Below are 27001 nucleotides of genomic sequence, written 5' to 3'. Positions count from 1 at the left end.
GTATACCCATTATTCTGTGGTACTAGTGACATGACAACAACAATGACTCTTATAAATCCACAGGGTTCAGGCCTTGGGCCTTGTAACTATCCTGAAAATTGATCTAGTAGTTAGGGACCTGTGATTGTATGTAAATAACAAACTGCCCTTTGATAGCTATATCTCCACTACTTTAAAAAAGTGCTTCTTTAATGCACAGCTTATTACTAACTATATGGCATCCAGGTTCATGGAGGTGATCATTCTGCGATATTCTGCACTCATCAGGCTGATCATTGAGTATAGCTTCATAGGTTCATAGGGGACCTACGTAAGCCTAGCCAACAAGGTTCCCTGGCTTACGCCACCCAAAAAAGTTATTATATTATATGTTTTATATATATATATATATATATATATATATATATATATATATATATATATATAAAATGTCTCCTTTGGTATACATCTACCCAAACACTGGACACATTTGAAACACACACATTGCTTTTTGGGCCTAAATCATTAAAATCATGCAAACTGTATCCAAGATTACCCCTTTTTGGTGTCATACAGGCTGCTGCCTTGTTTACAGAGCTTCAAGAGTCCCTATCCTGTCAAACATACTATGCATTTCCAAGTCTAATGGGTGCATAAACACCCATTCCAGAGATTTAAATTTCTTTTGCAAGATGAATAGAATGCCTTGGAAGAATAGATATGTATTATAGAGAATACCACTTCTATGGAATCATCTTCATCACCACATTAAGCAAAATACTTCTATTACACTATTCAAGTCATAATCTGGATGAACTGATGGGCAACAGAAATGCAGCCTTGGTTTAGCACCCTTGTCCCTCATGTGTAGGAGCAACATGTAAATGATTTAGTTGTCTCTGAGTTATCTGTACTTAAAATATAAAGGCAAACAAAATCATAGGAATGTATGGCTAAGTTTTAAAGATCCTCACAGATCACTTGTCTAGTAAGTACTGATTAACCTATAAAACAATGTACCATGACTGACAGCAGGCACAAATAATACCAAAAGTAATATGATGCATAGAGCTGAAGGTTTCAGTGTGTTTAAAGAAAAGGGTGTGTGGATCAATGGGCATTTTATACATGTTGTATATCAGACCACACCATGGTAAGAACTGATTATAAGGTATTGTATGGTATATCCATCAACATCAGGTTCATGGGTCCATAGGTATATACTAGGCTAATGACCACAAGGGCACTTACAAGTCTAGCCATGCAAACCAAACGTAAACCACTAATTTGATTTATATAGGGGTGATTTATTGTCTGCCTCTGTCTATCGGAGACATAGACACCAGACCAGGGGTGAATTTCTAATTATCCATCCACTGGATCAAGTTGCACAAAAATAGGGTTAGGGAGGACCTCTGCTTCATGTGGATTTGGGGCCTCTTCCAAAGAATAAAAATTCTCTGAGGGAAGACCTCTGCTTCATGTGGATTTGGGGCCTCTTCCAAAGAATAAAAATTCTCTCAGAAATGTATCTGTTTCTCCAACATGTCCTATTTATGTCACAAGCAAAATTAAGGTCTTGGGATCTAGTAGTTCTGATGCAGTTTGTTGTGAGGATGTCCAAAAGTTTCTGTAAAACATGGTCCAGGGATGCCTTATACACCAGGCAAAGATAACCTCTCAGTAGTCTATATGATACAGAGTAAAAAGACAGGGCTTTGAGATGATCAGCATAAGACATTTGATTTTTTTGTAAGGAATCTTTGTAGGCATTCTAGTTTCTGCATATGTCTGGTCAGGTACATACCAAAGGGGGCATTATATTCTATGATAGGTCTGATGAGGTCTGAGTACAGATGTACAAACCTGTCTGGACCTAGATGCCATACCCTTACTAATAAGTTGAACAACACAGAAGAATTTTCTTACTACCTTGAACACATATTGGTCAATGGCTAGGTTACTATCTAAATGAGTTCCATGATCCCTAACTAGTGAATCAATTTCTTGAGGTGGTAGATTTTCCAAAAAGTAATATAATGCATTTCTTGACAACAAATTTTAAGGCATGGCTTTGGTATGTAGCATTTGTATGTGCTAAATCTTCCTGAAGGGTGATCTCATCTTGGGGGGGGGGGGATTCAATTACTGCTCTCAGTTTGCAATCATCTGTAAATTTGGTCAGTCAGAGGCCTTTGACATTGGGCTTTGACCTCCAATAAGTGGATACCAAAGAGGAACAGGCCAAGCACAGAGCCCTAGAGGTCTCCACTGATGACTAGAGTCTTTGTAGAGGTGACCTCACTGATCCTAAACTATTGGGTCCTAACCATGAGGCAGCTGTCTATCCAGCATGTCATACAGGGGGTTAATCCTAATTTCATAAGTGTGTTGAAACCATCCAAGTGGAGTATCATATCAAATGCTTTAGTCAGATCTAGATAGGCAGTATTCAATTGCTTTCCCCTCATCCATTGACTTACTGACTCTTTTAAAGAAGTCCACCAGGTCCAGTAAGCATGTAAAGCCAAACTGGGATGCATACAGTGTCTGGAGGTCTCCTATGTCCTTGATAATTTCAGTGATAGTTCTTTCCATGGCTATGCAAATAAGACTCGTCAGACTAATGAGTCTGTAGTTTCCAGGATCTCTTGAAGGTCCTCTGTTATGAAAGCGGATGACTGTCGCAGTCCTCCATTCTTGTGGCACAAAGCCTCTTTTAAGACTACAGTTAAATAGTGACTTCAGAGGTTTTGATAAGGCATATTTCATACTGTCAGGAGGCATCCTGGGATGTTATTGAGGTCCATTAAAGCTCTGTTCTTGGCTTTAGCTGAAGCAGCCAGCACATGCTTCTTAGTTATTGTTTGAAGGGTTATGTTTGAGGGTAGTTCTTGGGGCATGGTTGGAGGTGAAAGGAGGGTAAAGTTGAAACTGAATTTGTCAATTAACAGGTTTGTTATATTGCCAGGCTCAGTAAATGTGGTGCCATTAATCACCAGTTTTGTACATTTCTGTGTGCTGTTCTTGAGGTTTCTGACATAACTGAAGAAGTCCTTAATGTTATGTTTCACCTGAGGGGCTATTTTAACCAAAGCCGTCATTGTTTGACTTAATTTGCCCTCTTAGTTGTCTGTTCAGTTTGATGAGAGAGTTTTTATCTTTATGAGAATTACTCTTCCTGATTTTTGCCATATTTCCCCTTTTGTTGTATAGCCTGTTTAATCTGGGATGCCACCTGGGTGGTTTGTATCTGTGTCTAGTTCTGGGCTTATGTCTGCTAGGTACAGCAGCCTCTCTGCAGCCATTGACATGGTCGTACAGTTTCAGAGAGCAGTTCTGTGTAGGTTGCTGTGTTCTCAGGATTTGGAGGGGCATTGTGTTTTGACAAACCATCACTTCATGAAAGGTAGTTTACCTAGGAATAGTTCCTGTTACTAGTTTTACTGGTGTGACAGAGCTGATCTTGATTTCAAGAAAGTCAGCTTTATTGCAGACCTTAATAGGGAGGACAAGATATTGGAGGGCAGCGTTCACCCATATTTGTGAGTATGTGTTTCAGTATGCTGCAGCCAGTAGTAGGCATATGCTGCAGCCACTAGTAGGCATTTTCTCTATTTGGTCAGGGGTGTTTGTATTTGTGAAGTCCAGGAATCTCATTGCCTGTATATTTGAGGCTGAGTATAATTCCTATTTTATAAAGGGCAAATTAAATTCTCCCATTAGTAGGGTGTTAGGTTGGATGGTAAGTGTCTTTAGTATGTCCCAGTATACACTGTGAGCTTCTTGGGACATGGAGGATGACCTACTCCTGGGTATGATATGCTAATGAGTTTTGTCTATGGTGTTCTGCACATGGAGGAACTCCAGCATGTTATCCTGTTTGACCAACCTAAAGGTGTTTTTGCTACTGATGTATATCAAGACATCTCCACCTTTAGCCCTTGTCTGTGCAGGTACTGGTCTAAAATGTAGATGGTACTAAAACCATGCAGTTCCAGGGTATTGTCTGCACAGATGTCTACATTCTTGAGTGTGAGGAGGGTGGAAGAAGCACAGTTTTTTTATTTAGGATCCTGGCTTTGAGCAGTAGCACCTTGATTTTCCATTGAGCTGATTTTGCTATTTAAGTAGGTTTGTCAATAAGACGTTGCCTAAAAAAAGCATGTATGGAGGTGGATAAAGTTTTAGTCAGTATTTGAAAGCCTAGAGAGGACAGTTATAGACCATCCTTGGCAAAGCAGCATGGTCTGTTAACCATGTCCACCTAAGCTAATAAATATTGGATCCACTTAGAATGACAACAGGAAGCCAGCTAGCTGTTAAAAATTTTAATTCTTATTTATGACATTTGTTTCCCGGGAAGGTCCACTGGGCTGAACATAGCCCATTTTCAGTGGAGGCCTGTGAAGGAAACCTCCAATACACTAATACAATAAGGAAATTACGGTACAGAAGTGGCATTTACAAGAATTACTACAATACAAACAAAGGCAATAAAGTGATACAACTTGAAAAACTACAAAATGTAGGAATAAAATGAAGCAAAATAAAAAAATAGCTGATTTTAAATGAAGCAAAAATCATCAGTTCAATCAATCATCAAAACCAATCATCTTTTGCTCTTACTATGGCATCATCTTCAGTGGTTGTAACATGCTGCTCGATGTTAGGCTCATTCCAGCCTGAGACACACAGTCTGAGAACTCCATAATGTCCCTCTTCATATAGTCTAGGGAGATACATCTCAGACCATTACACCTGCATGGATTAGGATGGAATTATACTGGTACCTGTGGTGTAATGACTCAAGTGCATGCCGAAAATTCACAAAAACGTATGGACCCACCTTTTGTCCTATCATAGATGGTCGTAAATCTATCACATATACCTGTGCTAAGTGGGTTAATTCTAGATTGAAGCTATCTTTGAAGACAGAATCACAAATCTGTCATGATTCTTGGTCTTTCTTAGAAGGCCTTAATAATTAGCCCTTCGATCCATCTTATATCTTTCTGACTGTGGATATAAAAGACCTGTATACAGTCATACCTCAGGCTCCTGGAGAAGAATGGGTACAGGAATTTCTTCTATTCAAAAGAGTGGAAGGAACTAGCATTGATCTTATTATAGCACTCCTTGAAATAGTTTTAAGTAATAACTATTTCATGTTTAAAGGGGAGTACTTTCTCCAAAAATCAGGAGTTGCCATGGGCTCCCCATGTGGTGGCAGTTTTGCCAATGCCATTATGACATTTTGGGAGATGACGTTTCTCTACCAGAACCAATTTTTTCAAAGAAAAAATAGCTTTTTTACACTAGCTACCAAGATGACATGTTCTTTATCTTAAAAGGTGAGGAAAGAGAAGCAACCCAATTGGTTGAGATAATGGCAAGGTTTACTAATTTTTTGGAGTTCATTTCCAATTTAATAACCAGACCATTAGCTTTCTTGATATAAGGCTCTATAAGGATGGAATACAGAATATGTATGCAACACAAATATACAGAAAACCTACGCATTCCAATTCCTTTTTGCACTTCCATAGTAACCATCCCTATTATCAGAAAAGCGCAGTGGTCAAAAGACAGCTAGTAAGGGCTTCGAAAATGATATCCAGAGACGAAGAGTTTTTGAAAGAATGTGAAAAATCTTAGAAACATGTTTATTAAACGTGCATATTCTGACACCCTTATTGACCACCTTATTGTGGAAGTTAGAACAAAAAGAGAGATAGGCCACTTTAAGCCAATTATGTCAAGAGGTTATTCCCCAGATGGAGAAGTTTTATGTTCACAAACTCTTCTAGATAGTGAAGAATCTATAAATTGTGATTTTGGAAATAATTTTGTCACCAGTTTCCTAACCCAATACTCTGCTGATGCTGTAGGCTTTAAGAATATTCTTGTTAATAACTGGAATTTCATTGTAGAAGATCGTATGATAATGAATTCCTAAGGGACGAGGCCTTTGGTAACCTATAAAAGAGGGCTTAATGTAAAAGCATTGTTAGAAACTCCTAGAATTATACATAGTCAATCTTGGGGAATGTACAAATGTGGACATTGCCATTATTGTCATCACATCCAGACAGGTACCCATGTATTTATACATGGGATTAATTACACCATAAAGGGCAAATTCACTTGCGATAGCCAAGGTATAGTATATTTGGCTATCTGCTGCCAATGTACAGCCTTTTATTTGGGGAAGACAGAGCACCCTTTTAATCAGTGCCTATATGAACATTTATACAATATTACTAGGAATATCAGTACTAATACCCTATCCAGGCATATAGCTGATTTTCAGTCCCATAGTTTTCAATTTATAGTGGTTGACCATATTGGTAAAAACATTAGGGGTGGCCCATGGGACCTTAAGCTTGAAGAGCGGGAATTAATGTGGCAACTCCAGACCAATGCACACACCTACCCTGGATTTAATGAGACATGTTCTATCAAATGTCTCTTAAAGTTAAAGGTATTAGATAGGTGATTTTGGTCTTAACAGTGAATAAAGTTTCTAGCTTGTATACATATACACATATGAATTTGTAAAAAAAACTATTTTTATTATTAATTTTATTTTCATTTTTATTCTATGCTTATAAGATGGTTAGATCTAAATTGCAACTTTCTAATAGTTTTTGTATAATCAGTTTTATCAAAAGTATATATATTAGTATAATGATTAATGCATTTAAGTAAGGGAGTTTGGAATAGTTCTTTAATTCATAATGGATTCTTTTGTTGATGTGATTCATTTATTTAATTAATTAATTGGTCTAATTAAGATGTCTTCTTAAGCCATTGGATTCTGAGAAATAATGTCTGAAGAAGTGCATAATATTTGTGGTAAGAAACCGCTAACATTAAATAGTGTGTGTGGTTCTACCATTTTGTCTCATTTTTGAGGTAAAAAGACATAATCAGATACATTAAATGATCCTCTGTATCACCTAGGGATCAAATGATCTAAAGCAGGTATGGCAGACACATCCTGAATATTGCCTATGAGTGTGTAAGAATGGTTTCATAGGATCATAGGAAATTACTGGGCTATTAAACCGCAGGTCATTTTAAGCCTAGCTGTTTCATCCCAATGTAATACCATAGAAATGCTAGTCAATACCTAATATTGCATTTAGTGATGACTGCCCATGTCCAGGACATTTGTGGGTGCTATCCACGGTAAGAATTTATGGTGTCCCATCCACTTGTCCAGGTTCCTCTTGAACAGTGTCATAGAGGTGCTCTGTTTCACATGAATTGGTAGCCTGTTCAAAAGATGCAGCAGTTGCTGGAAGATAAGTCTGTCCCTCCAGCATGTCCTATTTAATTCACAGGTGATATTTAGGTCCCTGGAATGGGTAGCCCTAGTCATGTTTGATATACGGATATTCAGCAAGTTCATTAGGTTTGGGTCTTGGATTGCTCTGTAGGCTAGGAATTAGTCTCCCTAAGAAGTCTATACAATATGGAGTATAGTGACAGGGACTTTAGTCAGTCTGTGTAAGGCACATGCTGGAGCCTCTTGATCTTCTTTATTAGAAATGTCTGAGGTCTTTCTAATTGCTGCAGGTGCTTAGTACGGTTCATGCCAAACAGGGCATTATACTCAATTATGGGCCAGATAAGTGCCGACTATAAAGGGGAGTATAACCTCTTTTGCTCTAGAGGCGATGCCTTTCCTAATCAAATGTGCTACATGCAAAGCTTTCCTTACTACAGTAGACACATGGTGGTTGAAGTTAACTTGTGATCCCAGATCCCTTACCACTTCATGGGTTCTTAGGGTATTGTTGTTCATTTGATAGTGTGAAGAGACATTGTTTGTGCCAAAAGGAAAGATGATGCATTTCTTTGCATTCAGTTTGAGACCATGACTAATACACCAGTCATTGGTCTGCGTGAGACCCTCCTAAAGTATAGTGACATCATTTGGGGATTCAATGATTGCACCTAGTTTGCAGTCATCTGCAAACTTGGTCAGTCGCAACCCGTTAGTTTTGGCCTGAACTTTTCGGAAGTATATAGCAAGTATATAGCAAACAGTGACCCCTGTGACACCCTACCATTAACAGGTATGCTGGATGAGGTGGAGTCTACCACTTTGATAGTGTGTATCTGGTTTGTGAGTCAATTGGCAACCCATCTTACAACAAAGGGGTTTGCATTCAATTTGCTATTGGTAATGCATGAATGTGGAATTGTGCCAAAAGCCTTTGCCAGGTCGAGGTATGCTGTGCATAGATTTGCACTCATCAATGGCCCTGGTCACATTTTCAAAGACATCCACCAGATTTAACAGGCAGAATCTGCCCTTGAAGAAGTCAAGTTAGGTAGGATCCAGGGTTTGGAGGTCATCTATGTCTTTATTTCTGAGGTCCATAATGATACGTTCCATGGCCTTACAGATGAGGCTGGTCAGGCATATGGGTCGGTAATTCCCTGGCTCTGTTATTAGGCTACCTTTGTGGAGGGGAATAACTATAGCTGTTCTCCATTCTGCAGGAACATAGCCTATGGTTAGGCTATTATTGAAAAGGGCACTTAGTAGTGATGCTAGTTCATGTTTAGCCTGTTTAGAAGACAGCCTGGGATGTCGTCTGGTCCCATAGACGCTGTGTTTTTTGCCTTAGACAAGAAGGCTTTGAGGACCTGCTCTTCGGATATGTAGGGTGGGGGCAGTTTGGGGAAGATTTGTGATAAGAAAGGAGGGAATAAGGGAGTGAAATTTTCACCAACCCTATCCTCTAGCGGGTTTGCTATCACTGTGGGGTCAGTGTGTGTCTGATACCATTTGTCACAAGTTCTGCATATGCTTGGATCCTACCTTTTAGGCTATGTATATAGCTGTAAAAGGCCTTATGGCTACCCTTGCCTGTACTTTCTAAGTTTCTCTCAAAGGAGCCCTTGGAGGATTTGACAAGTCTTAGTTGAGGCTGAAGAGGGTGCTTTTCCATTGTAGGGGCCTTACCTATTTTTTTTGGACAGCAACTTTTTGTGTTTATTGTAAAGTTTATTGATACTGGATGTCCACCATGGCATCTTGTTTTTATTTGGTGCTCTGGCTTTGATTCTTTCTAGTACAGCCAAGTGTATACACTTATGCAAGTGATTGTACAGGGCTTTAGTGTAAGCTTTGGCATAGTTACCACTTCCAGTTTGGGGTGGGTCTTGGAATTCATTTATATCTTCACCTAGGAAGTTATAGTTTGCCTTGGTGAAGTTTTTCAGTCTGATTTCCCCCTTTGTGAGTTCTGGTGTTAGTGTCAGCTCAAAGGTGACTGATTTGTGGTCAGTTTTAACTAATGAGAGTCCAACAGTTGGACCAGATCTAGAATGTTTGTTCCTCTTGTCTGGGTATGGACAATTTGCTCCAGGTCATTTGAAAGCATTTGGTTTAGCCAAAAAGTACCCAAATAAGTAGATAATTATCATCTCACCATCTCCATTTCTTAGAAAACTGTACAGTCACTTTAGCCCCCTGCATCATAGCAGTTTAATGTGGTGTTGATGTATACAAGTCAAATGCAGAGCTATGGAGCAGTTTTGCTGTTAGAAGATCTGCCATAGTGAAAATACTGCCTTTAATGACCAGAGCCAATGCCACTAAAACCTCTGACAGAAGCACCCTATGGCAATAACTATACAAACACCCCCCAGTGCATGTGCGTGCGTGCGCGCGCACACACACACACACACACACACACACACACACCCCTGCCACTCCTGGTCTGGACCAGTATGACAATATGACTTGCACCAAAGATGATAAAGGGCAAATCTGACTTGTTTTTATTTGTTTCATGTCCTGCATGGCCTGCATCATCTTATGATCATACCACTTGGCACCGTCATGTATAGTAGCAATCACATGTACATGTAATCCAGCTATTATAAACCTCATCACGTCTTCCTTTGAACTGTGATCTATAATCCACAACAGCCATCTTATGGTATCTATCCATATCAGCCACAGCACAGTATCTATTTACAACAGCCACAGCATGGTATCAGTCCATAGGAGCCACTGTATGGTATCTATCCACATAAACCCCAGCACAGTATCTATTTACAACAGCCACAGCATGGTATCAGTCCATAGGAGCCACTGTATGGTATCTATCCACATAAACCCCAGCACAGTATCTATCCACAGTAGCCTCAACATGGTATCAATCCACAGTAGTCACAGCATGGTATCAATCCACAGCAGCTACTGCATGTTACCTATCCACAGCATAGTATCAATCCACATGAGCCACAGCATGGTATCTTTCCATAACAGCCACTGTATGGTATTTTAATACAGGTCACTGCTCTACTGACATTTGATCAAGGTGGAACAACATCAGTACTATGGAACTCCTAATCAGATTTTATTTCTGCTATTTCCACTTCCACACTGATAGATATTTATATGACTGAATATATCACAATAGCAGCATCTAACATTTGACTGCAGGCATGGACTTGTGTGTTACTGTGTCTTGCATGTTCATTATATCATACACACCCTGAACTACAAATACAAGTGGTACTTTTGTTATAACCATGAAAGCTACATTTGTAAGTTCTGTATCTATTTAATCAAAATTTCAATACCCCCTCTCCATTAAATGGATGGAAATGTTGCAATACCAGATTGTATAAAATGTAAGTGGCATAAAAACACATAATCCCTAAATATATACCGAACCTTCAATGAATAACAGAATTGCTATGGAAAACAGTCAAAAGTTTCTAAAAATACCTACCTACGTACCACAGATTGTGCTTCATCATAGTTTATGCTATATAGATCTGTAATGACATGCTAATTTAGTGTGTAAACTATAATACATAAATATAAATGAGCCTGAGTGAAAGCACTAGCATCAGAACATGTAACTCACATTCATGTAGCTCCCCCCTTCTGACTGTAAATGGTGGAGGTCTTTGACCCTTAAGATGTTGATCATATAAAGATGTTCTTGGGGCCTAACATGTAACAAAGTATTTGTCATGCAGGCATAGTGATGGATTACTTATAAATCATATGTTGCACACACCTGGATACGATAGTAGAAAACTAACTTAAATATTCTCATCTTTAATGGAGGAGCTGTTCTTGATGCAGGTCTGTCCCTACCCCTCTGAAGTGTTCAGTCTCTCATATGCAATCACCTGATGACAGCCTGCTTGAAATGTTTGCCCATGGCGATTGACTGCATTCACTTCATAGAGAGTACCTCTGACCCTTGTTACTCCCTCTACTTATTTCATTCAGGATGCCTTCTTATATTGCATCAGTAAGGATGATATTCTCCTCTGGGATGAAACTTATTCTTTAGTATATTTAGGCCAGTAGTCATTTATAGACCTGTAGAAACAAGGCTTATATTGTGTAATTTCAAATCTCAGCCCAAAGGTGCATTTGGAAAGACAAGCAAGTGGGAAGATGTGAAAATTGAGCTAAGGTGTTTGATGAGCATCCATAGGAATGCCAACCAATTGCACCAAAGGTCTGATGATCAGTGGTCGGTCAGATGGTTTGGTAGAGACAATGGTTTTATTAACATTCTCCATATATACTAAGAAAAGTCACTATGTTATAAAGCAGATATGTATATCCATAATACATTGTATGTATGTTATGACAGCTATTTACAGATTATGCAGGGATAGCCATGTGTGCTTCACTTGCTAAAAGTTCTTGGTATGGTTTTTCACATATTCAACCAGATGTTGCCTACACAGGATGGCATAACGTGGGTCACTGAATGACAATCAAATAGAGAAACTCTATGTCACTTTTCATTCACAAAAGGGACTGTTTTGTATGTGTTGTATGGCCATGCATTTTCTGAGGCATAACATATATGTAAAGATTATAAGTACTGCAGTTGGCCGACTGTTTGCCTACAAACTAGGTCAGATTACTGTCATACATTTTTATGGTGAATGCTACCTTTTTACATGGTTGCATGTTGGTGCAATGTGTCAGAAATGCAGGCTCATAGCAGTAGTTTAGACTTGTGTAGAAGCAGCACACTGGCTGTGCCATGCTAACATACTGTTACATGTGACATCATGCTCATGCAAGTTATTGGAAAGGTTCTCCATGGAGAGTATGCGCACAAGTACAATGCCGACATTTACTCCACAGAGGGGTAGAGTTGCACTTTATGCCATTTGTCATACACAGATCCTTGGAAAGTAAATTTGCACCATGGCAAATGGTGCAGTCTTTTCATACCAGTCTCCCATTTTGCAAAGGATTCTCTTTTTTATTTATTCCCAATGTTTTGGGTTTTTAACTGCATGACAGGAATTCACCTAATTATTGAGTAAGGATACAAATAAGTCCAGGCAATTAGTATCACTATAGTCTTTGATGACTGAATGGAGCTTTTCCAGGTGAGAATCTCAATGACCTCAATAAACCCAGAATTGCTTTCTTCTGCAAATCTTATGGAGCTACATACATAGGTAGCATATTTAAGTATGCCTGAAAATTCCTTTGTTTTTTGTATTTGCCCTGTTTCTCCTACTCCTGTTGGATCTGTCTAGGCATCTTTATTCAATATTGCTCTACATTCTGCCTACATATTTTGATATTCTATTACTTTTAGTCTCTCAGTATACAGGGCACTATAATCACTAGGTGTAGATATTTCAATGATGAATGATCCTTGTGTGATTTTTAACTGCTATATCTGTTTTTCTTGCTACTACTGATCAGAACTTCATCATTTTTAAATCAGTAATTCTTTGTGTTAATGTTTCCATCACTTCTCGGTTACTTTTATGTTTAACTGTTAACCCAGGCTGCAGGTCAACAGTCCTGGCACATTGCTGTGCCTTTCATTGTATAGATCCTCCTTAGCCATGTGTGTATTATACCCAGCAACAAGACTTGCAACTGTTTTTAGTTCTGTGCTAAGAAAGATGCATTTCTGTGTATATATCCCATTTTTTTCTATAAAATTTGAAAACAAAAAACTTCTGTCTTGAGCTTTCATTGCTAAAATTCCATCTGTTGGTTTAATTTCCCCTTTCCTTAACAATTTATGTTATAAAATATTGATCAACGTGTGCTTGTTCCAGGAAATCCCTCTACTTAATACTATAATTGTGAGCTTTCCAGTTTTCCCCTTTCTTTTGATTTGAAGCTGTTCTTTATAAATTTTCTTTTTTTAGTATTTTCTGTTGCTGCCTGATTTTTATCTACTTCTACTGTTATTTCCATTCCCACTCCATTCTGAAGTGCTTCCGCTAATCTAAGCAAAGCTGGCATCTTGGGCTTGTATTTTCATGGTTTAGGACTGGATGAGGCCAGCCAACTGATGGAAAAGGCCACTTGTGTGGAAGCGATCCAATGTCCTTATCATCTTTGCGATCAAAAAAACACACATATTCCTGTATGTAATCTTACCAAAGAAGAGCCAGCTGTAATGTCTGAGCCTCTGTAAAGTACGTCTTTTGAAAGAGTAAAGGAAACAGTTTCGAATACACCGTCTTCTCAACCTTTCTGATGTACTATAGCAGCGTAAACAGATTCACTTGTGTATATTACAGTGTTCCATGTCAACACTATACAGAAATGGCTTTCTAGAAGATGAGATGGAGATAATCTGTGTCAGGCGACATCGTGTTTGGTCTGGGAGCCACATCTGTGGATAAACCAGGAGCACAAGCTGGCAGTATTCTGTTCTATCCTGCATCAATCTATTTTTTTAGATGTGCAGTTACCTATTCTATGAACGTTTTTCAATCCTCCACATAAAAGTCTGTCCTCACTATATCTGTACATTGCAATACCCACTCCTGTTAATCATGATATATATATAGGTATGTAATTACTTGTCTATCTGCTTCAGTGTCCCACCCTAGGACATTCCCTACTGTTTAACTTACATGGTACCAATGTCTAAAGCAAATGCATCAATAGCCTTTACCTAGCTGTGCTTATATCTTCATTAAAAATAGAATCAGATGTGAAAAATATGCTGATGTTCTTCCATGTACTGCTGTTAGGACTATTTCAAATTAATATAGTTCATTTTCCTTTCTTCATGCTCCTCATTCCTGTTATCATGTTTTTGAATTTTTCCACCAGTTTTGTACAACATGAGTAATGCCTCCCCAGTACTAAGCCACATCATAGTTTCATTGCATCCAAATAAGTATGATTTTAACTTTATTCCTGTAGCATGATGCGTAATAACATGGAAAGCTAGTTTGTCATGTACAGTTTATGTAAGTCCCATTTCATTACAGCAGAAAGTTCACTAAGAAGATGAAAGTGAGATTTATTTTTGTTGTAGTGGATCCCATGACAGTATTATATTGTGAGTATTATTGGTACACTCACTTTGGGAGATTATATCAGTTAATATCAAAAAGATAAAAGAACAATCACCACAAGGGCGAGCACAAGAGCCTGAAAACAAATAACAGTGACCAATAAAATGAAAGGCAAACCACAGGAAAGGGCATCCAAACCGCAACACATATCTAAATAACAAAACACAAAGTGTTATTGAATAAGGGCAAGTCCCCAGCACCCCACCCCTCAATTTAAATATAAATAATCTATGAACACAACATCCCAAATGAGGGAGAAATCACGACTACCATGCATGCAAAACCTACCAATAACGATACCCTGCTCTACCTAACTTAAAAAAGAAGCAGTAAATCCTACCGCCCTAGTACATATCTACGCATAGCATCTCATTTACTACAGAAAAATAACAAAGAACTTAAACCACACTTCTCATCAGCATGTACCTATGCATCTGGGATTTTCCCAATCATACATACAACCATTCACACATATGTGTCTTAACTCTTTTCTAGCACCCTGCAAACAATTCAAATAAGCATGTAGCCTTCATTTCAGATATCATTACTGTCCCACATACCATGTTTTGTAAGGTTATAGTTTATAGACATGGAGTAATCACATTGGGTTTGTAAACAGCATCTCATACAAACTGTCTTGTTACTTGGGCACATCTGAAACAACCTGATCAGTCATCTGTGTCTTCATTATATATATTTGTTTTGTTTTTTGCAGATTGGAATTGACATCATTGTATATTTCATGCCATGCATTTTGAGCCATCTATATACCTGTAAGATTTGCATGTATGCTTTTATATGGGAGTGCTTATGTACATGGGCCAGAGTTCATCATATTAACAGTGATCTTTGAACATTATACACATAGCTTATTCATTCCTTGCATACTGTAGCATGACATTGTCTTTGCAAATGTTTTTACATTATTAACTCAGTACTGAAATGAACAGATTGCATGGTTGTTATCATGGTCACAACTGATTGCTGTTTTATAACTTACAGCTTACTTCATATGCATTTACTCACAGTTGGTGAGACACATTAGGGAATGTTGCACCGCAGTCAGTGACACTGGCACTCTCATGTTCATAACTGGAACTTGGTGCCTTGATTCACTTATTCACTGTGTGCTTCTTTCTCACCCTAGTCATTGCCTGTCTGTAATATGCACATGCATTCCATTTGGATTGAAGGCTGTTTTGTCATACACCTGGATGTAAGGCTGCATATATGGCCATCTCTAGGTTATTCATAAAACTGTTAGAAATTTTATGTATTCATGATGTGAGGCAAGGCATATCTTGGATATATGGATTTATTTTTACTTTGTCTGTATGTCTGCTTCATTACAGCTATTGTACACTTTCTGTTTTCAACTTTCAGTTGATTTACACATGCTTTGGGATTGGTTTATGTTTGGTATGTACGCATTTGCAATATATTCTTAGCACATCAGTGGACTCTGTTGATAATATTCCATTCACATTATTATTTGGTGAGAGTTTTTTTAATAAGAAGTTACATTGTATGCTTTTCCACTGTTAAGGCACTTGCAACAGCTGTCATCAATGTGTCACCCATATTCAAGCCAACATTTTTCCATATTGCGCTATATCTTCTTTAGTTGTTGGTGGGACAGATTTTTGTCCCAGAGACTCCCCCATCTGTGGAATAGACTCCCTCTTCATGTCAATCAGAGGACCTCATTATCCCTTTTTAAGCACAACCTGGATAATTGAATGGGAAAGAGAAAATACACACCTGAGATTCCACCTGTGCTCCTGCTGGACTGGGGCATCGGGTGCTGACTCGGCTAAACATGGGCTAAACTCTTGGCTAGGCTTATAAGGGCCTCAGGGCCAATAGCCTACCAACTTCCTATGAATGGCCTATCTACTTGACTATCCTTAAAGCTTTCTGCGATGGTGCATCTTGTCCATATAAGCAACAAAGTTTTATTTTATTTATTTATTTTATTTTACATTTGTTAACCGGGAAAGTCTGACTTGGAATGAAGCCAATTTTCAGCGGAGGCCCAGGGAGAAAGGCTCCAGATTCATGTCTTTGTAACATGGGAGGAAACTGGAGCACCTGGAGGAAACCCACACAAACACAGGGAGAACATGCAGACTCCACACAGAAGGCACTCCAGCTGAAAATCGAACCAGATAACCTCTTGCTGTGAGATGACAACGCTACTGCTGCACCACTGCGCCATCTGTCCGTTATGCCTACAGTGCTTTATGCTTTGCATGACAGATGCTTTTCCAATGTAAATGGAATCAGTGTCATATAATGCAAGATTTACTTCATTAATGTTTTCTCCTTCATGTCACTCCATTTTCTCTTATTATATAGGTTATGTTTTTTGTTTTAGTTCACATGCTTACCTATCATGATACTGCCTGACTCACTTCAGAGGTACCATTCCACACGTATGTATGCATGCGACTGTGTGTGTGTGTGTGTGTGTGTGTGTGTGTGTGTGTGTGTGTGTGTGTGTGTGTGTGTGTGTGTGTGTGTATCTCTATATGTCAGTATCTATAGCAGTTTGGATGAAAAGCACTGGCCATATTTTTAATTTTGAATTAAGAGCATACGCTTCTTAAGCTCTAGGTAAAAAAAAAGCTCTGTACAAAAGAAGGATCTAAGATCTGAAAAAGGAATCATCTCTTTCCAATTTACTCATGCTCATTTTCTTATAAGGTTTCCATATTATTATTATTATTATTCCTTACTCTTGTATGAGTCTAATGTAACTTGCAAATGATAATTTTATCATTTTTGATTTCACAGACTTTATAAATCTTTTTATACAACCTATAGTTCTATAACAATCATTAATCAATTGGTTGCTATGATTAGAAAATCTCAAAGCTGGATTTACCTGTATGCCTTGTCCTTAAATAAATCCACATCGCTGTGTGTTGTACTAAAAAACATCCCTTAGTCTACGTCTCCCAAATCTCACATGCTACGTTTTTGGTGTGGTTATCACCGTATTATTCTCCTGTGCACAAATGGTTGATTTAGTGGTTTGCAGACATGCCCTGTCTGTAACAGATGTAATCAGTTTACCTATTTTCAAGTCATCTGCATACAGGTTGCAGAAACCTCAGATGAAAAAGATAAATCTGAATAATACAACCTAAACAAGTATAGGACTAGGACGCAGCCATGTGGGATACCCTGCGTGTAACCTAGAATTTCACCTGTCCATTTGCTGTATGTTACTTGCAACATTTCCTGTTTATAAGCCATGCAGATATCAATCTTATCTAGATTACATTAATACATAATTGTTCTAATTTATTGATCAGCGTGTTTTGTGAATAACCCTATCAAAGGCTGAAGTGTATATAAAGTATATGAAGTTAAGTTTATATAAATTACATCAAAGCATAATTTTCTTTTATGGCTGTTATAATATTGTTATAAAACTTTATGTTACATGTAATTATAGATCTGCAACAAAGAAGGTGCAAAGATCTGAAAAAGGAGCATTCTCCTAACCAAGAGCTTAGGAAGCTTAAATTTTTCATTCGGAATTAAAAATCCGGTCATTGATTTTCATCTGAACTGCTACTGTTTGGCATGTACTACTTCCACTTTTGAGTTTGTCCTGGAGGATTATCTTGGTATCCCACCCGGTTTGGATTGCTAAGCCCAGGTTTTCCACATTCCAGGTGACTGTTTGATATTTGTATATATATATATATATATATATATATATATATATATATATATATATATATATATATATATATATATATATATATATATATATATGTATATATATATATATATATATATATATATATATATATATATATATATATATATTTTATATATATATATATATATATATATATATATATATACATATATATATATATATATATATATATATATATATATATATATATATATATATATATACACTTGCAGACAAATATGTGTATGTATGTAGGTATAATATCTGTTGTATTGACTCATTTGTTAATGTCCCAGCTATAGGATCAAGGATCTCTGGTCTCTTTCCATCTACCAAAAACATGCAATTGACTACATGCAGCCATAAAATTGTGATGTAATGCTTTTTGTTGTGGGGCAATATGTTCAGATCTCTATAATCATGTTTCTCTCATTCTGTGTCCCAGTGTTCAACTGTTCAAAGTGTCTGGGAGCTATTTTATTTAACTGAATTATGTTACAGATTAAAGGAAAACACTTCTGTAAATAGAGATTAGACCATTCCACTTTATCCATCGCAGTCTGATCTCAAAATCAGTTTATCTATCTATCTATCTATCTATCTATCTATCTATCTATCTATCTATCTATCTATCTATCTATCTATCTCTTCCTATCTACTTATTATCTGTCTGTCTGTCTATCCATCTACCTGCATATGTTTGTATATATAGTATGACATGTGGAAGATGCAGTCCCTAACATGGGTGGTGTTAAAGTTTGACCCGTGTTAAAAATTTTATCTTCTGAGATATGAGGTCTATTGACTATATTGATAACAATTCAGAATGTGGTATATTGACTTCATGACTTGTTGTCAACATCATCTCATGCAGCTTGCCCTCAAAGAGATGTCCACTGATAAAATGGATCAGACCAAAACTGTTCTTGTAAATATTGATTTATCTTTTTCCTTGTTGATTGTTTCATGGGGTTTATATAGAAAGAGTGATAGAGAGATAGACGGATAGACAGATAGATAGATAGATAGATAGATAGATAGATAGATAGATAGATAGATAGATAGATAGATAGACAGATTAGATAGATAGACAGAATTGTCAAACAGTTCATCAAATCATCAATGAAATGAGAGTCAGGGAATTGAATGAAATCAATCAAATCCTGGTAAATCAAAATCAACACCTAAAGTGCTTTTTCAAGGGGCAAGAGAATTCTGCTACTTCCACATGCCTGGAACTAAGCCAGTCTTAAGCCAATTGGACCTATTTGGCCTAATAGGGTTCTGCCACCTCATGGGGTCCTGAACAAGGCTACAGTGGGGTCATTATGTCTTAAATGGCCCCGAGATTTGCCTGAGTGTCACTATAGTAAAGTGCAAGCATTTCTCTACTGATAGTCTTGCTCCTGTAGTAATTACAGGTCTTATTAGTGGAGAAGATAACATTGCCCATCATGCATTGCACTAGTGGCTAGTCCATCATTATTAGTAACCACATCTCCACATAGGGTCCTGCTACCTCATGGAGTCCTGAACTAGGCTACAACAGGGTCATTATGCCTTAAATGACCCCAGGACTTGCTTGAGTGTCATAATTGCAAAATGCAAGGCATTTCTCTGCTGATAGTTTTACTCCTGTAGTAATTACAGGTCGCATTAGTGGAGATGATTTATTTATTTTATTTATTTAACATTTGCTAACTGGGAAAGTCTGACTTGGAACAAAGCTAGTTTTCAGCGGTGGCCCGGAAGAAATGCTCCAGACGCATGTCGTTGTAACATTGGAGGAAACCAGAGCACCCGGAGGAAACCCACAATATGCAGGGAGGACATGCAGACTCTGTACAGAAGGTACCCCAGCCGAGAATCAAACTGGAGAACCTCTTGCTGTGAGGTGACAACGCTAGCGCTGCACCACTATGCCATCCATAACATTGTCCATCATGCATTGCATTAGTGGCTAGTCCAGCATTATTAGTAACCACAGCTCCACACCAGTTTTGCACCTCTTGTATAGCTCAAAATATTAGCTGCTGATACGCATCTAATAATCAGTTGCTGTCAGTGAGTGTCCAGCATGATTTTCCATTCCATCCTAAAGTATGCAGATTAACCATATCATTTTGCTTATTTTGCTTTTACTGTCTTAGATGGGCTATCATTCATTTGGTAGAAAGCATAAATGTGAGAAACATAAATGAGTGACAAAAAACTGAATGACAACCCAAATAGGTGACTACATATTTTTGAGAATGAATTTTGCTTGAGTTTAAACTGTATATTGTATAGTTGTGGAGGAAAATTGACTGAAAAGGAGGTGGTTTTGAAAATGTGCAAGCCTGAGTTATATTGAGTAGTGGATATGTGAGCGTGTTCACTGGTTAGGGTTACATAAGCTTATAGATTTAATGTGTATGATTGGTGCTGTGAGTATTCCATGTCTTTTTGTCTTAATTAGTTGTACTAATTGGGAAAGGGTTTTTAGTAATGTAATGTAATGTATAGGTTTAGAGTTATGGCAGGAGTTAGGGTTAACACACGTGAGTAAGGTACTGCATGGAGCCCTCCTTACTTATTCTCCTAACACTAACCTGAACTCTAGCCCTATCCTAACTCTACATTACATAAATAAAAACATTTCCCTAACAGTACCACAATTCATACTATGCTTGATTTGAATTTTGAAGCTGCGGTTTACTGATGGTGGGAAAAAAGTTGTTAATGTTTTGTGAGTCTCTCTGATAGAGAAATAGTATTGTCTTTAGCTTTTCCTGCTGACATGGTATGATTGGATGCAAATGAATATAATTACAAGAAGTAACCGTGGAATAGTCTTCTCAGAGGGCATGACTCAAATATTAATATGAAAAAAGTAAAATAAATAAGAAATACAATGATGCACAGTAACTTCTGATCACTATAACTTTTAACAGAATGTTCCCAGTTCAACAATATGCTAACGAAATGCTTGTTGCTGTCAGAGATAGGAGATGAATAACCCCAGAAAAATGAAATGTGAGATGTGTATGTGTGTGTGTGTGTGTGTGTGTGTGTGTGTGTGTGTGTGTGCTGAGTCATCAGTAGCAAAGGTGGACAGAAAAATGATTCATTTAGCTGAAAGTGGAACAGTAAATGAAACAATTTGACTCATAAGTCTACAATTGTGGTGTCATAGTTTAAGAATGACATACAAAATAAGGAGGAAGCAGAAACTTTAAGCTAGAAAGTGTTTGGACTTAACTGGGGAGACGTTAAGGGGAAGTGTATTGTAAAACAAACTGTGAGATTTTGTATCACATAAATATATATATTTATGTATATATATATATATATATATATATATATATATATATATTTATGTGTGTATATATATATATATATATATATATATATATATATATATATATATATATATATTGCGTGCCTTCGTTGAAGGTTGGGTGTCGAGCTGGCACCTCAGCACCGTAAAAATCTACTGCCAATCATTAGCGGACTGGAGTTCTGCTGTGGCGACCCTTAACTGGGAAAACCAGAAAAAAAAAACATATATATATATATATATATATATATATATATATATATATATATATATATATATATATATATATATATATATATATATATATTTAGATATATATATATATATATATATATACAGATACAAACACACACACACAAATGCAGTCTGGCACACAATGGCTTGATATAAACAGAGTTATGACTGGGTTACCATTCATAACCAGCATGCCATGTGCTCAAGACATGGGTGTCTAAAACACATAACAAAATAATTTATGATTGCAGAGATCTGATCATAATTTTTCATAGTACGTAAAGCTTTAACTACCCCAGCATGCTACTAATTACTGAAAACAAAAAGTGTAGGTGCATAAAATGTATAGTTTTGAAAGCAATAAAACACTAAGTGATGTCATTCAGACAACAGTCTGAAGCTAACTATTTCTCTGAAATGGCTTTTAAAGCTGTTTGGATACTTTACTCTGCCACCCAATTTTTTTTCAAACCATTATGCAGTAGTTGCAGCTACCTGCTATTATAGTGCAAGACCACAACTTAAAACTGTTGAAATGTGCTTTACAATGTTGTCTTTTTCATAAATTCAGAGAGCAGTCTCAGCTCACGAAGTGCAATGAAATAATACATTACAGTTTTCTACATGCACTTAGGTGAGACTAACCTTAGCAGAAATAATTGCTACTAAAGATAGCAGAAATTAGAGTAATTTTCTAGTGTTTCAAGTATTGCAAGTCACCCCTGCCTACAGCTCTCTTCTGTTGACCTTCATCTATCTTAAGCATTAAATTATACTCATGTGTAAGACTATATACTTAATAGATATAATCTCACTACTGATTTAAATCTAACGGATCAACTGAAGTATAGTGTTCTGACTTCATCTTAGGAATGTAAATGCCATCTATGGGATATTTTGGCTATTTAGGTTTTGCAATAATTCTTTTAATTCTTGGTATTGAGTAAAAAAAAAGATTCATTGTGTGCAAGCTGGGAGCACTGATCCAATTTAGTCAGACTATGTCACCACATATAGCAGTGGGTTTTCAGCGGGAAAGCTTGTAATTCTGGAAATAGCATACATCACCATTATACACTCTTATCAAATATTAGAGTCACAGACAGAAACAAGAGAGCAATTAAACAATGTTTCTTTTATTTCTGAGTGCACACAGCTCAAAGTAAGGCACTTTTTGCTTCTACCAATGAAAGACATTGTGACTGTGAATAAGAATATCATTCTAACACACAGATGATTTCTCAGAGCTAAGTAATATGTTAAATTAAAAGCTGACTAACAGTCATTAATGTAACACATGCTATTAAGTAAAAATTGCAGACACTTATTAGAACTTGTCAATCTAATATGTATGCCATACTTTACAAGATTATAGCCTGCAGCAATTAATTAATGTTCCCTGCTGACTTAAAGTCTTTCTATATGAACAAAACAATTCATAATTTTAATAAGGGACTCAAATATTACTCATAAATTTCACAGCAAGGGTGAAAGTCTAAAGCTGAACTAATGCAAATCAAAACAGAAAAGTTTATTAGGAGATTGCCAGTAAATACAGATAGCTTTAAAATGCTGTTCTTCTATTCAATATTTGTTTTTCAAGGGTGTGCATTTAGCATATTAAAATTTTGCACTACAGTCTTCATGAATCCAGTCATTTGAAGATTTTGAGTTCACTTACACTTCATATTGCATATGTAACAGAACACTGAGCTATATGGAAGCAAATAAACACTAACCTGAAATATGACTGTATGACTGTGTAGGGCAAAATATTTGCTAAGTACATTAGTAATGCAATGAGTATACTGGGCAGTGGGCATGCAAGCAATGCTTGATTACTTTTATGGCCATAACTGTTTAGAGTACTAATGGTGTGCCAGCAGCTGTTTCATTGTGCCATTAAGCAAGTTGCATTTTCAGCGGTACCTTGACAAAATGAGCTTATGCTCTATGCTTTAGTTTTCTATTGCATTATAGGAACAGAATACTTAGGGAATTTCAAAGCTTTAGAATACAAATACAGAGTTTAGCATTACATACTATAATGAGAGATGCATAATTCATACAACTTCATGATTAAGATTGCCAAATTCTACTGCGATTCAATATAATTCAATTTTACTATAACTCATTTAAACCAAAATTACCATTTCCACTGAAATGGGCAATTCCCTCCAAGAACGTGACTATCTTAAAAGAGATGTCTTATTCAGAGTTGATTGACATTCCTGTAGAAAATAAAATTTAATGGCATGTTTGTGGAAAATATATTCTTAGTGGGAGTATGTCAGGTTAGACCTCTCAGAGATATATTGTGTTTTTCCCCTAAGTAATGTTTATTTTTATGTATGTATTTATTTATGTATGTATGTATTTATTTATTTATTTATTTATTTATTTATTTATTTATTTATTTATTTATTTATCCTTTATTGACTGTATTAGTCCCACTAATCTAGTGACTTCTTTTTAAGGGAGACTCAAGGTGGTATTTATACTACCAGGGAAAATCTTGCTGGGCATTAGGGAACATTCCTACTCTTTTCAATGGGTGTCTTGGGATGTTTTGCATCTACCTGGGCTACCATCATCTCAAGCAGAAGGAACCTCAATTTAACTTCTCATCCAAAGGACATAAACAACATTAAGAAAAATTGTAGGCATTGAAACATGACTTGTAAAAGTCATGTCTTGACAAGTTTTGTGAGATCTATTAACAGTCATGTAGAATCTCCCTTGAATTATTACAGTTATTTATCAGATAATGGTTAACACTTCCTTTATGGCTTCTATAAAAATAGCTTGAACAGTAGCCAGAGTAATGATTCTGAACTAATCTTTAAACGTTTGTTATTGGACTAATTAAAGTTTAATTACATTTGTGAAATACCTTTCTAGAAGACAGATTTTATCTTGTATGCAGAGCAGTTCCTGTTAATATTGCTCTGCAAGCCTACAATTTAATGATCCCCATAATATTCATTAGGAACTATGGCAGAAGATTGAAAATGGTTTCAGTGAAACTGTTGACTACATAAACCCTGGCTGACCCAGTCTTTAAATATTGATTTTTTTTCAATGTGGGCCAAGCCTAACACGCCATCCAAGCAGAGAGGAGCCCTAACTGTAATATAGTCAACTCTGAGGTGGCATCATTGTGTTATGACAGGGTAAACTCTGACTGCAATTAACTCCTTTCCTGAATGACTATCTTATTTGGGTGCTATTATTCAAGTAGTTTCCTTTCACTATACCGGTACAGCTATCAGTTAACTAACATAATCTCTAAGTAATCCCTTTGACACTAACAAACAATAGTACAGTGTTTTTGTCAAGGAGAACAGTCAAGTATTGAGTCAGTCTACATAAATATGCTGTTGACTCTGGTTTACTGCTTTCATCTAAAATTAAGTTAACTAACAGGGAAACTAATTTCTGGTTTGGTTTTGTGAACTGCAATTTTTATAATTATACCAGTGATTATCCAGAGTAGTTTCTGTTGTACCATGATTATGTTATCCTTCTCTAGAGCATTTGTTGTTGTTGTTGTTGTATCTTTCGGCTTTTCCCGGTTAGGGGTCGCCACAGTGGAACTCCGGTCCGCTAATGATTGGCAGTAGATTTTTACATACCAAGTTGCCAGCCCTGACGTACAACCTTCAACAAAGGTATGCCCATTCACGCATGTCTCCACAGAGAAGACGCTTTAGCTGAGAATCGAACAGGACAATGTCTTACTGTGAGGTAGAGCATTTGTGTCTAAGGAAAATTAAAAGAAATTCTTAACAAAAATGTTTGATAAAGCAAAAAGTTTAATGAATATTAAATATGAGATGAAAATACTGTAGATCAGTATGTGTGTATATACCTTTAAGAAGCTATCCAAGGGCTTGCACTAGAGTATAAATACTGAGCACGTGCGAGCCTGACTGCCATTTTGCAGTTAGCTGTTGAGATGTGAACATGTATATATGTAAGCTCTATTTGTTAGTTAGCTCATTCATGTTTAAAGATGCTGCTATCCATCCTGATGTGTTTGTATATATTAAAGCATCTGAACAAAACTCCAGGCCTTCTTATTATCTGTAATAGAGAAGAATGAGTGACATGGTGTCAGAAGTGGCATGTCTAAAGGGACATGGTGATGAAATAACATATCTAAAGGGACTGCAGTCAGAACCAGCATACTAAAGGGGCATGACATTTAAAACGGCTTGGTGAAAATGATTTATGGCACTTATCTAGATGCTGGTGCAATATACAGCAGTGGACTATCCCAAAAATGTGCATACTTTGTAAAACAGGTCAGAAAGGAATTTCAGGTATTAAATCTTGTTCAGCACTATTTCCTTTTTGCATAATATGAAACGAGGCATACAGACCACTGTAAATAACATTTGCATAAACAAATATGCTTGATATTAATAAAAATATTCAAATTACTATGGAAAATGTTTGAAATAAAGTCTGATTGCATAAAACAAAATAAAGGGAAATGACAGCATTTTAGCATAGCATATGTATTTTCCTATTAAGCAAATATATTCGAGTTTTCAGAAGTGCATAGTGTTCGCATGTTTGTGCAGTGTTACAGTAAAGCTTTTTCACAAATTACAGCCATTACAAGGCATATTTCAAAGAGTACAGCCATTACAGAACGTATTTCACAAAGTAAAGTATTTCAAAGAGTTTATTCGGCATTTGAATGTTGTTACAAGCTCACATCACAGTTTGTTCATACATAATTACAGGGGCCATATTTTCAATGTATTTGTGTATACTTTGTGGGCATGGCAGACAGATTTTGAAAACCCAGTGCACTTGTGTTTGACAGTAATATTCCTGAGAACTGGAGTGTTTGCGCAAGAGTATGACATTTTCATACAGGCTGTATTTTCTGATAAAGATGACCATACAAAGACATTCATTCTGTTTAATTTAGCTGGATCAGAAGCTATAGAAAGGGAGTACTCATTTGTGCATGCATCTGCTATTTATGCTGGAGAGGGGGGGGTTGTCATATTGTTGTACAAGCTGAGTCAAGGGAGTGCTTAAAATGTAAATTTAGAGAAATGTGTAACTCCCAGCCAAATGTTACAATGGAAAGGCACTTATTTTACACAAGGGATCAAAAGCCTGGTGAAACTTTTGCAGCATATTTAGCTAGCCTGAGAAATAAAGCTAAAACGTACAGATTTGGTGACTTAAAGGATGAGTTGATAAAAGACTTGTGTGTGGTATAAAATATGATGCTGTGAGAAAGATTTTGCTTCTTGATGGTGATCTAACTTTGAACAAGGCTATCAAGATTTGTCAGATATACAAGCTTACAGAAAAGCACATAAATATGCTTATAAATGAGAGCAGCTCTAGAAGGCACAGTAATAAAGTTT

The sequence above is a fragment of the Protopterus annectens genome, chromosome 1.part2 (genome assembly GCF_019279795.1).
Source record: "Protopterus annectens isolate FY-2018-M chromosome 1.part2, PAN1.0, whole genome shotgun sequence".
In the NCBI taxonomy this organism is placed as follows: Eukaryota; Metazoa; Chordata; order Ceratodontiformes; family Protopteridae; genus Protopterus; species Protopterus annectens.
This window is presented reverse-complemented; position numbering follows the sequence as displayed.